General features: G+C 46.7%; 1 long non-coding RNA gene across 2 annotated transcripts in view; it reads right to left on the reverse strand.

The window, feature by feature from the left end:
• Positions 1-6,917, reverse strand: part of LOC125391189 (uncharacterized) — a 10,489-nt gene extending 3,572 nt beyond the window's left edge. The window contains exons 1-4 of one of the 2 annotated variants that reach the window (XR_014997350.2): positions 6,054-6,917; positions 5,409-5,507; positions 2,527-2,679; positions 1,712-1,972 (exon numbers count right to left, since the gene is read on the reverse strand). This is a non-coding gene — a long non-coding RNA (uncharacterized LOC125391189). The remainder of the gene's footprint in view (positions 1-1,711; positions 1,973-2,526; positions 2,680-5,408; positions 5,508-6,053) is intronic. The other variant, XR_014997351.2, reaches the window with a different exon arrangement.
• Between the last annotated feature and the right edge of the window lie 1,344 nt (positions 6,918-8,261).

Raw genomic sequence — 8,261 nt, forward strand, 5'->3', positions numbered from 1 at the left:
TCTCTGTCTACAGACTCCAAAAAATGTCATTTCACTTCTGCGAGCTTCGGTTCCTTCATTGATAAAATTGTCATTAAAACTTCATCACGGGAAGTCATTCATAAGTGAGCCAATGAGATGACGAGAGCAACAGCAACAGCCAAGCCTCTGGAGCATTGAAGCTGTTTAATTAAATCGACTTTTTTCAGTTCGTGACCCATTCATAAATCTGATACAGACCAGAGGTGAGCAGCCTAGCACACACTGTTCCAAGAGCAGTGTTTGCCTGTCTGTGACCAGGACTGGCCCGAGGGCAGGGCGGAAGGTGGGGGGCACAAAATGGGAAACTCCATCAACTTGTTAGCTCACTGGAGGTTAAAGAATGATGGAGTTATTTCTGCCTTGGGTCTTCGGTGTTTAATTAGATCATATTTCTGCTGCAAGAGGAAGCAGCTTACTCAAGACACTGGTGTTGAAACTACTGTAAAGAAACCACTGGACTCAATTGAAAACAGAGATTTGGAAGTTGTCAATAATCCTAATCCATCTCCCGCGGGGGGGGGGGGCTGTACGGCCTTTGCTTTCCTCCGAGTGTCTCTGCTCCATTCCCGTCACAGAGGCAAGCTTGTCTGTCTATGCAGGAAGTCCTGATATCTAGTGCCCCACCAGCTGGCACTCCTGGGTAAGTCTCCTCGTGCGATTTGTCTTCCTGTCAGCGATTAGCAGCCTCTACTTGCTAATCTTGCCTCTAACCCTCTTCAGGATGTTCGGAGGAAGAGGGGCTTCCATCTTCTGTGACTCTGGCTGCCACCCCAGCCCTTGAAGACATGCGCAAAGGCTGCCCCTTTCTTAGCAGCTCCAACCTCTGATGCACCCCAGGTCATGTACTCAACCCTAGTAGATGTGTCTCTGAGGGAGAAGGCCGCCACCAAGAGAAGAACTCTTTGCCTGTGACCCCCCCTCCTCCTCAGGAGCGCTGACTAGAAAAGAAAGCCCAGGGCTTCCAGGTCAGTTCAAACTGCACCAAACCACTTTTCTCTCCCAAGCCATAAACCTGTTTGGTTTCTTCCGAGGCTCCCTCTTGGATATTTTCTCTGCTTATGACTGTTTCCCTTCAGGGATATTCTCTCTCTCTCTCTCTCTCTCTCTCTCTCTCTCTCTCTCTCTCTCTCTCTCTCTCTTCCTCTCTGTCTGGCAGATGTGTTTGTTCCCTGGACCCCCAGGGAAACTAGGGTGTGTTCTGGGAATATGGTGATCCGTACTCCGAAGCATTCCCTTGGGACCAATCAAAAGACTCCTGTCATTTTCATTTCCTAGAATCTCCAGCAGTGGCCCTGGGTTCTTTGGAAGGCTGGCTTGCCAGGTTGGCTCCCCACCCCTTTTCAGCGTCAGTTTCTACTGTTTATTTGCACATCCAATTCACTATCTCTTTCTCAGTTCAGGACACAGAAGAGTAACTGATGGCCAGTTTGTAGCAGCTGGCTGTTCACGTAGGGACTGGATGCCTGGCTGTCAACTGTCACCCAGCTGATGGCGGTGATGGGAACACACCATGCCCATGGAAATCTTAGCGCCCACTGGATGTGGTATTTTCTCTTTAGGGTGTCACGATGGGTAGACACAATGATATTTCAGATCCATCCATACTTCACGAATGAGCTAGTCTGTGAAACAGCAACTTGGAACACCCACTCCCCACCACCACCACACCCGCAACTATAACATTTCTAACCTTGTCCTCCCCCACCCCCGTATGGAAGGTGAGGGTGAGGCTAGGAGCCCCTTTGCGTTGTCATCTCAGTGTCTCTTTGTTGCTTGGACAGTTGGCTGGCGACCTTAGGTCCTGTCAAGTCTCATCCCATCAGTGATGCTACAGAGTCCCGCACTGCTGTGTTCTCCATCGCTGTCCTTCACAATGAGACTTCAGCTGCTCTCTGAAGGCCGCCCCAATCTTATTAACATTGTCTCCAGCACATTAATAGGAAACACGGGTCTGAAGAGGAGTGACATTTTATGATTAAAAATACATTTGTTTAAATGGTTCAGTTGTCTCCATTTGAATATTGCCCACTGCTCCCGTAATAATAGCAGAAGTTTTCACTGATGTTTTTAATGGCTAACCCCTGCTATATCTGCAGTGGCAGCACAAAGCCTTGGATAATATGTCTTGATTTGATATGTGCTAATTGCTTATCAGAAATTACCCAGTGGTAGCCTATCACTGCTGAAATTACTTTCAAGAAAAAAAAAACTGGGCACTTTTGAAAGGTGCATTAATGCCACTAGGCCATGAATGTCACATTTAGTATTCTAAAACGGCTAACAGTAATGGCATGACAGCGCCAGTATATCCAACAGCCTCCTGTGTTCACTCAAGGAAGGCACAGGGAGAAGCTGTCCGGATGTAGAATGGAATGCAACAAAACTGTTTGGTCTATTATTAGTTTATTCAAAACCATGAGCAAATCAAAGCCGTTCAGGACTCTCACGATGAATAGATAGTCTTATTTGTCCCATTGTAGAAATGTCAGATGATCCGAACCTTACCAATCCAGACCTTGTGCAGTGGTGCCTGAGCAGCACAGTGTTCCTGCCTTTCATCTGAATAATTAGGTGACGCTTTACAACCTTTGTAGCCACCTCTGTGGTACGATGGTGTCACATTTTAGGTTGAAGAAATTTCGAAACGTTATGCGGAGGCTGAGGAGATAGGGAGATGGTTCAGTCGCTGAAGTAGTTGACACACAAACTTGGAGCTCCAAGTCTGATCCTCAGTACCCATGGATCGGTGTGATGGCACATGCTTATAATCTCAGTGCTGGGGAACTGGAGGCAGGGGGATACCAGGGACTTCCTAGACAGTCGGACTAGTGTAATTCAGAGATCACAGTCCCAGTGAGAAACTCCATATGCAGAAAAGAAGGTGGATGTGCTCTGAGGAACAGGACTCACACACACACACACACACACACACACACACACACACACACACACTTTCTACAGATAGTTCTGCATGGGGCTGAAATAAACCCCTGGGAAACTAGGTGGCAATGTGATAACATTGACATTGTCATGGAGCTTCCCAGAGTTCAGGGCACAGAGAGGATCCAAGGCTCGCAGGCCCTCTCTGAGGCGGGAGGTGTAAACAAACCATCGAGACCCTCCCTGGCTTGAGTAGAGGTTCAGCTGAATGGCACTGGACACAGACTGCTTCTTGCACAAATGGCAGGTTTGGTTCACAGTGATAAGGACAGTTAATACAGTGTCCTGTGCTCCCTTCCCATGGGCTACAAGTGGCAGTGCCCCTAGCTCTTTGTTGGTGTTGTTCCATTTACCTCTTTGGTGGTATTGTTCCCAAAGAGGAGCTCGGGATGCCCAATCAAAGTGGCTACAGGCAGCTATGGGCTTGTGGGTTCTCTACACCCTGTGGGGAGATTTCACTTTCCTCCCCAGGCTCATGGGGAAGCCTCTGCTTGGTACCACTGGATTATGGGTCATGTCATGGAAGGGAAGCCAGGTCTGACACATTTCCATCTTAAAGGAAAGGGGGTAGTTTAAGCAGTCAAAACATCCTGTGTTCACCTTCAGGTCCTCTCCAGGATCTGATACTGACGGGGTGGGACCTCTGTCAGGGGCATTCTGGAAGGGATCTTCATGTAGACCAGGGACAGTCCCCATATTCAGTGTGTTCATATCCAGCGGGTGCAGACAGAAGTTTCTGTCATTCTCAGTCCCACAGTTGGTACACACACAGAGCCTTATATTAATTATAAATGGTTTGACCTATTAGCTCAGGTTTATTATTAACTAGAACTTACAACTTAAATTAACCCATAATTCTTGACTATGTTTAGCCACGTGGCTTAGTATCTTTTCTCAGTGAGGCATTGTCATCTTGTTTCCTCTGTGTCTGGATGGCGACTGTGTGTCTGGATGGCGACCTTTCCTCTTCCCAGAACTCTCCTAGTGTGGTCGCTCTGCCTACACTTCCTGCCTGGCTACTGACCAAGCAATATTTTATGAAACTAATAACAGTGAAAAATCTTTATAGTGTACAAGAGCATTATCCCACAGCAAACGGGTGTCCATTCCCTTCCTCCCACTCTTTAGCGGTCACGGCATCTTGCCTCTTCTGTAGGTAGTACCTCTCACACTGGCCACTGTTTAGAGACAGACGACCTTGAATCCCACCACTGTGTCTGCAGTTGATATCTTCATTATACGAAGGCAGTGGCCGTTTTTGAACAGTGGTGTGAAACGCTGTGGTGTGGGAGAATTGTCTGTATTCTGTCAATCATATTTTAATAAAACGCTGATTGGCCAGGCAGGCAGTATAGGCGGGAAAGCCAGACAGGAAGTAGAGGTGGAGCAAAGAGACTGGGAGAATTCTGGGAAGCAGGAAGCTCCCTCCGCAGTTCTGCCCAGACCACTGGAGAGGAAAGATGTAAGCTGCCCCACTGGAAAAGGTACGGAGCCATGTGGCTAACAGAGATAAGGATAATGGGGTAACATAAGTTATAAGAGCTAATAAGTAGCTTGACCTAATGGGCCAATCAGCTTTATAACTTATAGAGATCTCCGTGTGATTGATTTTCTCTGGGAATTGCCGGCTGTGGGAACAGATACCCCAACAAGCTGGCCCTCATGCTACAACGCTGAGATTTCTTCCTTCAGGAAAGTAAACCTGGAAATAGGCCCAGGGCGGAGGGGGAGAGCAAGAAACAAGAGAGAAGATGCCAACAGTGTCTGGCCAGGGGATGTCACTAATGGAGATGGTTTGGACAGAAAAGAAAGAGAGCTGATGACTCTCCTGGCGATGATATCCCTCAGTACTCGGGAAATTATTTGAGGATGGGGTTCAATAGGAGACAGGTTGTCCTTAAAAAATCCAATCCTCCAACTTCAGAACTGAGGAGGAAGGAGAAGGACTGGGTTCAGTGCGTTACAGGACTACAAAATGAGGGATCTAGAATTCAGGAGGGAAAGCAGAGCTGGAGGGAGGGAAGTGGTGAACCATACTGTGGAGGCCCTGAATCGCTGAGATGCTGTCCTGCTGGGAAACACGCAAAGAGAGAGTCACTCTGTGTTCACACTCACACTTGGGAGTCACTCTGTGCTCACACTCGGGAGTCACTCTGTGCTCATGCTCACACCCAGGAGTCACTCTGTGCTCACGCTCACACTCGGGATTCACTCTGTCCTCACACTCATGCTCAGGAGTCACTCTGTGCTCACACTCACGCTCAGGAGTCACTCTGTGCTCACGCTCACACTCGGGAGTCACTTCGTCCTCATGCTCACACTTAGGAGTGACCCCCGAGCCTTCACTCCCCTTGCTCCCCTGCTTCCATCTTTCAGCCACACCCACTGATTCTATCTTTAAACGTTAGTTTAAACCTGGCCACTACCCCCATTTCCCCAGACCTTACCTCATTGCAGGCTGCACGCTCTCTTCCTGGATGGCAGTATGGTCTGCAGCTCCATCCTTACCACCCAGATCTGGCCTCACACGGCAGAAGGAAGGTTTGCTTTAAAGGTTGAATAGTGTCACTCACCCCTCTATTTAAAACCCTCTCAGATTAAACTAAAACCCCAGCATCATCTTCTCTCCTAGACTCTTGCCTTGCCACAGCCTTGGCTGTTTGTGGCCACCCCTTCATCACCATGTGCCCATTACTCTTCCTTTAGCCTCGTGGCCATGCAAAGTTCCCTGTCATTTCTGCTGAACCTCTTCCTACCCAAGCTCTTCCCCCTCCCTGGCCTGCCCTCTCTCCAGCTTAGATTTCTCTTCTTCTCCCCCTGCCCCACCCCCAACATCATAGGGTGATTTTAATATCTGAACAACCATCCTGCATCAGCCCAGCTCTCTTTGCCCCTCCCCCGTCCCGGGTGCTCCTACCTTAACACTGCAACAAGATGTTGAACAAGGACCAAGGACCAAGACTCGTAAAACTTCCAGACTCCCCCCCACCAACCACACCTGCAAAATCACCATACACTCCCTTTTAAACCGTGCCCCAGGTTAAAAGGAGAGACGCACATAAGTTGTTTGTCTCAGTGCTGTGATAAATTACCAGACAGAGGCGACTGAAGGATGGGAGAGTTGGGTTCATGGTCTGAGAGGGAATAGCGCTTCACAGTATCCAGGCAGGACCTCAGATGGCCGGTCACATCATGTCTGAAGTCAGCAAAGAGAGACAGACGAATGCTGGCACTCAACCTCCTTTCTTCTCTCTATTCAGTCCAGCAGGATGGTGCCACCCACATTCAGGGTGGCTCTTCCCTCTTCAGATCAACCTTTCTGGAAATCCTCTCTCACCGTCACACCGGGATGTATGACTTCTAATGGTTTCAAATCTGGTCACTTGGGCAAATCTTACCATCGCAATAATACTAAAAGCCTAATTTATATTTATTTTACCTTTAATCCTCTCATGAAAGAGAAAGAGAGAGGAAGAGAGAGCAGCTACGTGCACATGAGTGCAGGTTTCCTTCTTGAAGGTCAGAAGATGATCCTCTAGAGATAGAGTTACAAATAGTTGTGAGTCACCTGACCAGGGTTTTGGGGACTGAATTCTGGTCCTCTGCAAGAGTAAAATGAACTCTTAACTGATCAGCGTTGAGCATTTTTTAAAAAAATAAAATACACAGAATTTTTCCTTTGACAAAACGATTCATCTGGAAATTTCTGAAAATACTTCTCTAATATATTCAAAGTTTGTGATTTTATTCTCCAGCACTGAGTTCACACAAGCGTTCAGGGATGCATCAGCTGTGGGAAACAAAGAGTACATGCCATACTGCTGTGTCGTGATGGAGAATCTGAATCACAAAGGCTTCCTAGGGCTGAGAGAGAGCGTCAACAACAGAGCCAAGGTTAGACACCAGAAAACGTTAGCATTGAGTGCTTGCTGGAATCAAAGAGCGATTCAGCTTCCCAACAATTTCCCCCTTTAAAACGGAGACGAAACTCATACCATTCTCTTCCAGCTCAGAAGCAGACTGTGTGTAAATGTCTAGAAGCACCAGGTAACCGTTTTCCGATCGTTCATTCTGAGAGCCCTCCTTGGGCAGCTCTCATGGTTACAGTGGACACCTGTACCATGCTACTTTTAGCAATAGTTTGTGTTTTGTCTTTTGCAAACAGGCAGACTCAGCACCATGACAGTAAACTTAGATTTTAGTGTAATTTAGAAAAGCAAATAACAGATTTTTTTTCAATAAAAAAGGAAATGAAATTAAAAACAATACTAGTTTCGTTTACCAAACTTGAATGACAAGATTGGACAGGGCTAATTCTGTTCCAGTTCAAAAAATCTCAGCTATCTAAGCAGTCGGGCACATGGGGACAGTCAAAACACCAGGCACATGGGGACAGTCAAAACAACCAGGCACACGAAGACGGCTGTGACTTCTCCATTCTGAGCTTCTTTGGACTTGGGGGCTTCATTTGGGCTCCAGGTTATTTTAAAAAGGAGTTTTATATAAATATGTTTCTATTTATATTAACAACGCTTTCTGTGGGTACAGACTTATTTGATGCTAACCAGGATGTATAGTGGAATAAACCTTAATGCTTAGACATCCAGAAATCAAAATCTAGACCCGAACCCTGTCTAAATACAACGTGATCCTTGCATTTTGATTTGGGTGGGAAAGTAAAGCCAGAACTTGCTCAGAAACACTTTCAAGTTGAAACAGTCTCCCAGTGGACTGCTCTGTTGGCAGCTCTGCTCCCCAGGTCAAGGGCGGTAACTCCTATTTAAGCAACTGTGGCAAAGGAAACTGAAGGCCAAGTACATCTGGGGGCTGTATTAACTGCTTGGCGTTTGTGCATCAACACACAGCACCTGTTAGGAGCTTGCACGGTCACGTTCACGCCTCACGTTCTACTAAAATCTATAAGGCTTGGTAGTCATAATCTCTCAACAGTCATAGTCTTTCATGTGCAGGCAATGCTCACGGCTCCTGAATGTTTTTCATGTGACCTGTAGAAAGAAATAGCTTTACCAAAACATTCAAGTTTGCTTTTAAATAGATTTAAGTGATTTCAAACGAAAAATATCCCCCCCACAAATGTCATGTTTTGTAATAATAATAATAATAATTGTTGCTCTTGCCATTGATCTGGGCAGTAGCCTGGAACATCAAGTGTGTTATTTACTTAATTTTCATAACAACTCCACAGGGTAGGTCTTATTATTGCTCTTGTACAGATGAACAAATTAAGGGTCAGATAGGTTAATATGCCCAGTGCTGTGTAGCTAAAATTGGCCCACTCG

Source organism: Myodes glareolus, chromosome 16 (genome assembly GCF_982192425.1).
Source record: "Myodes glareolus chromosome 16, mMyoGla1.1, whole genome shotgun sequence".
In the NCBI taxonomy this organism is placed as follows: Eukaryota; Metazoa; Chordata; class Mammalia; order Rodentia; family Cricetidae; genus Myodes; species Myodes glareolus.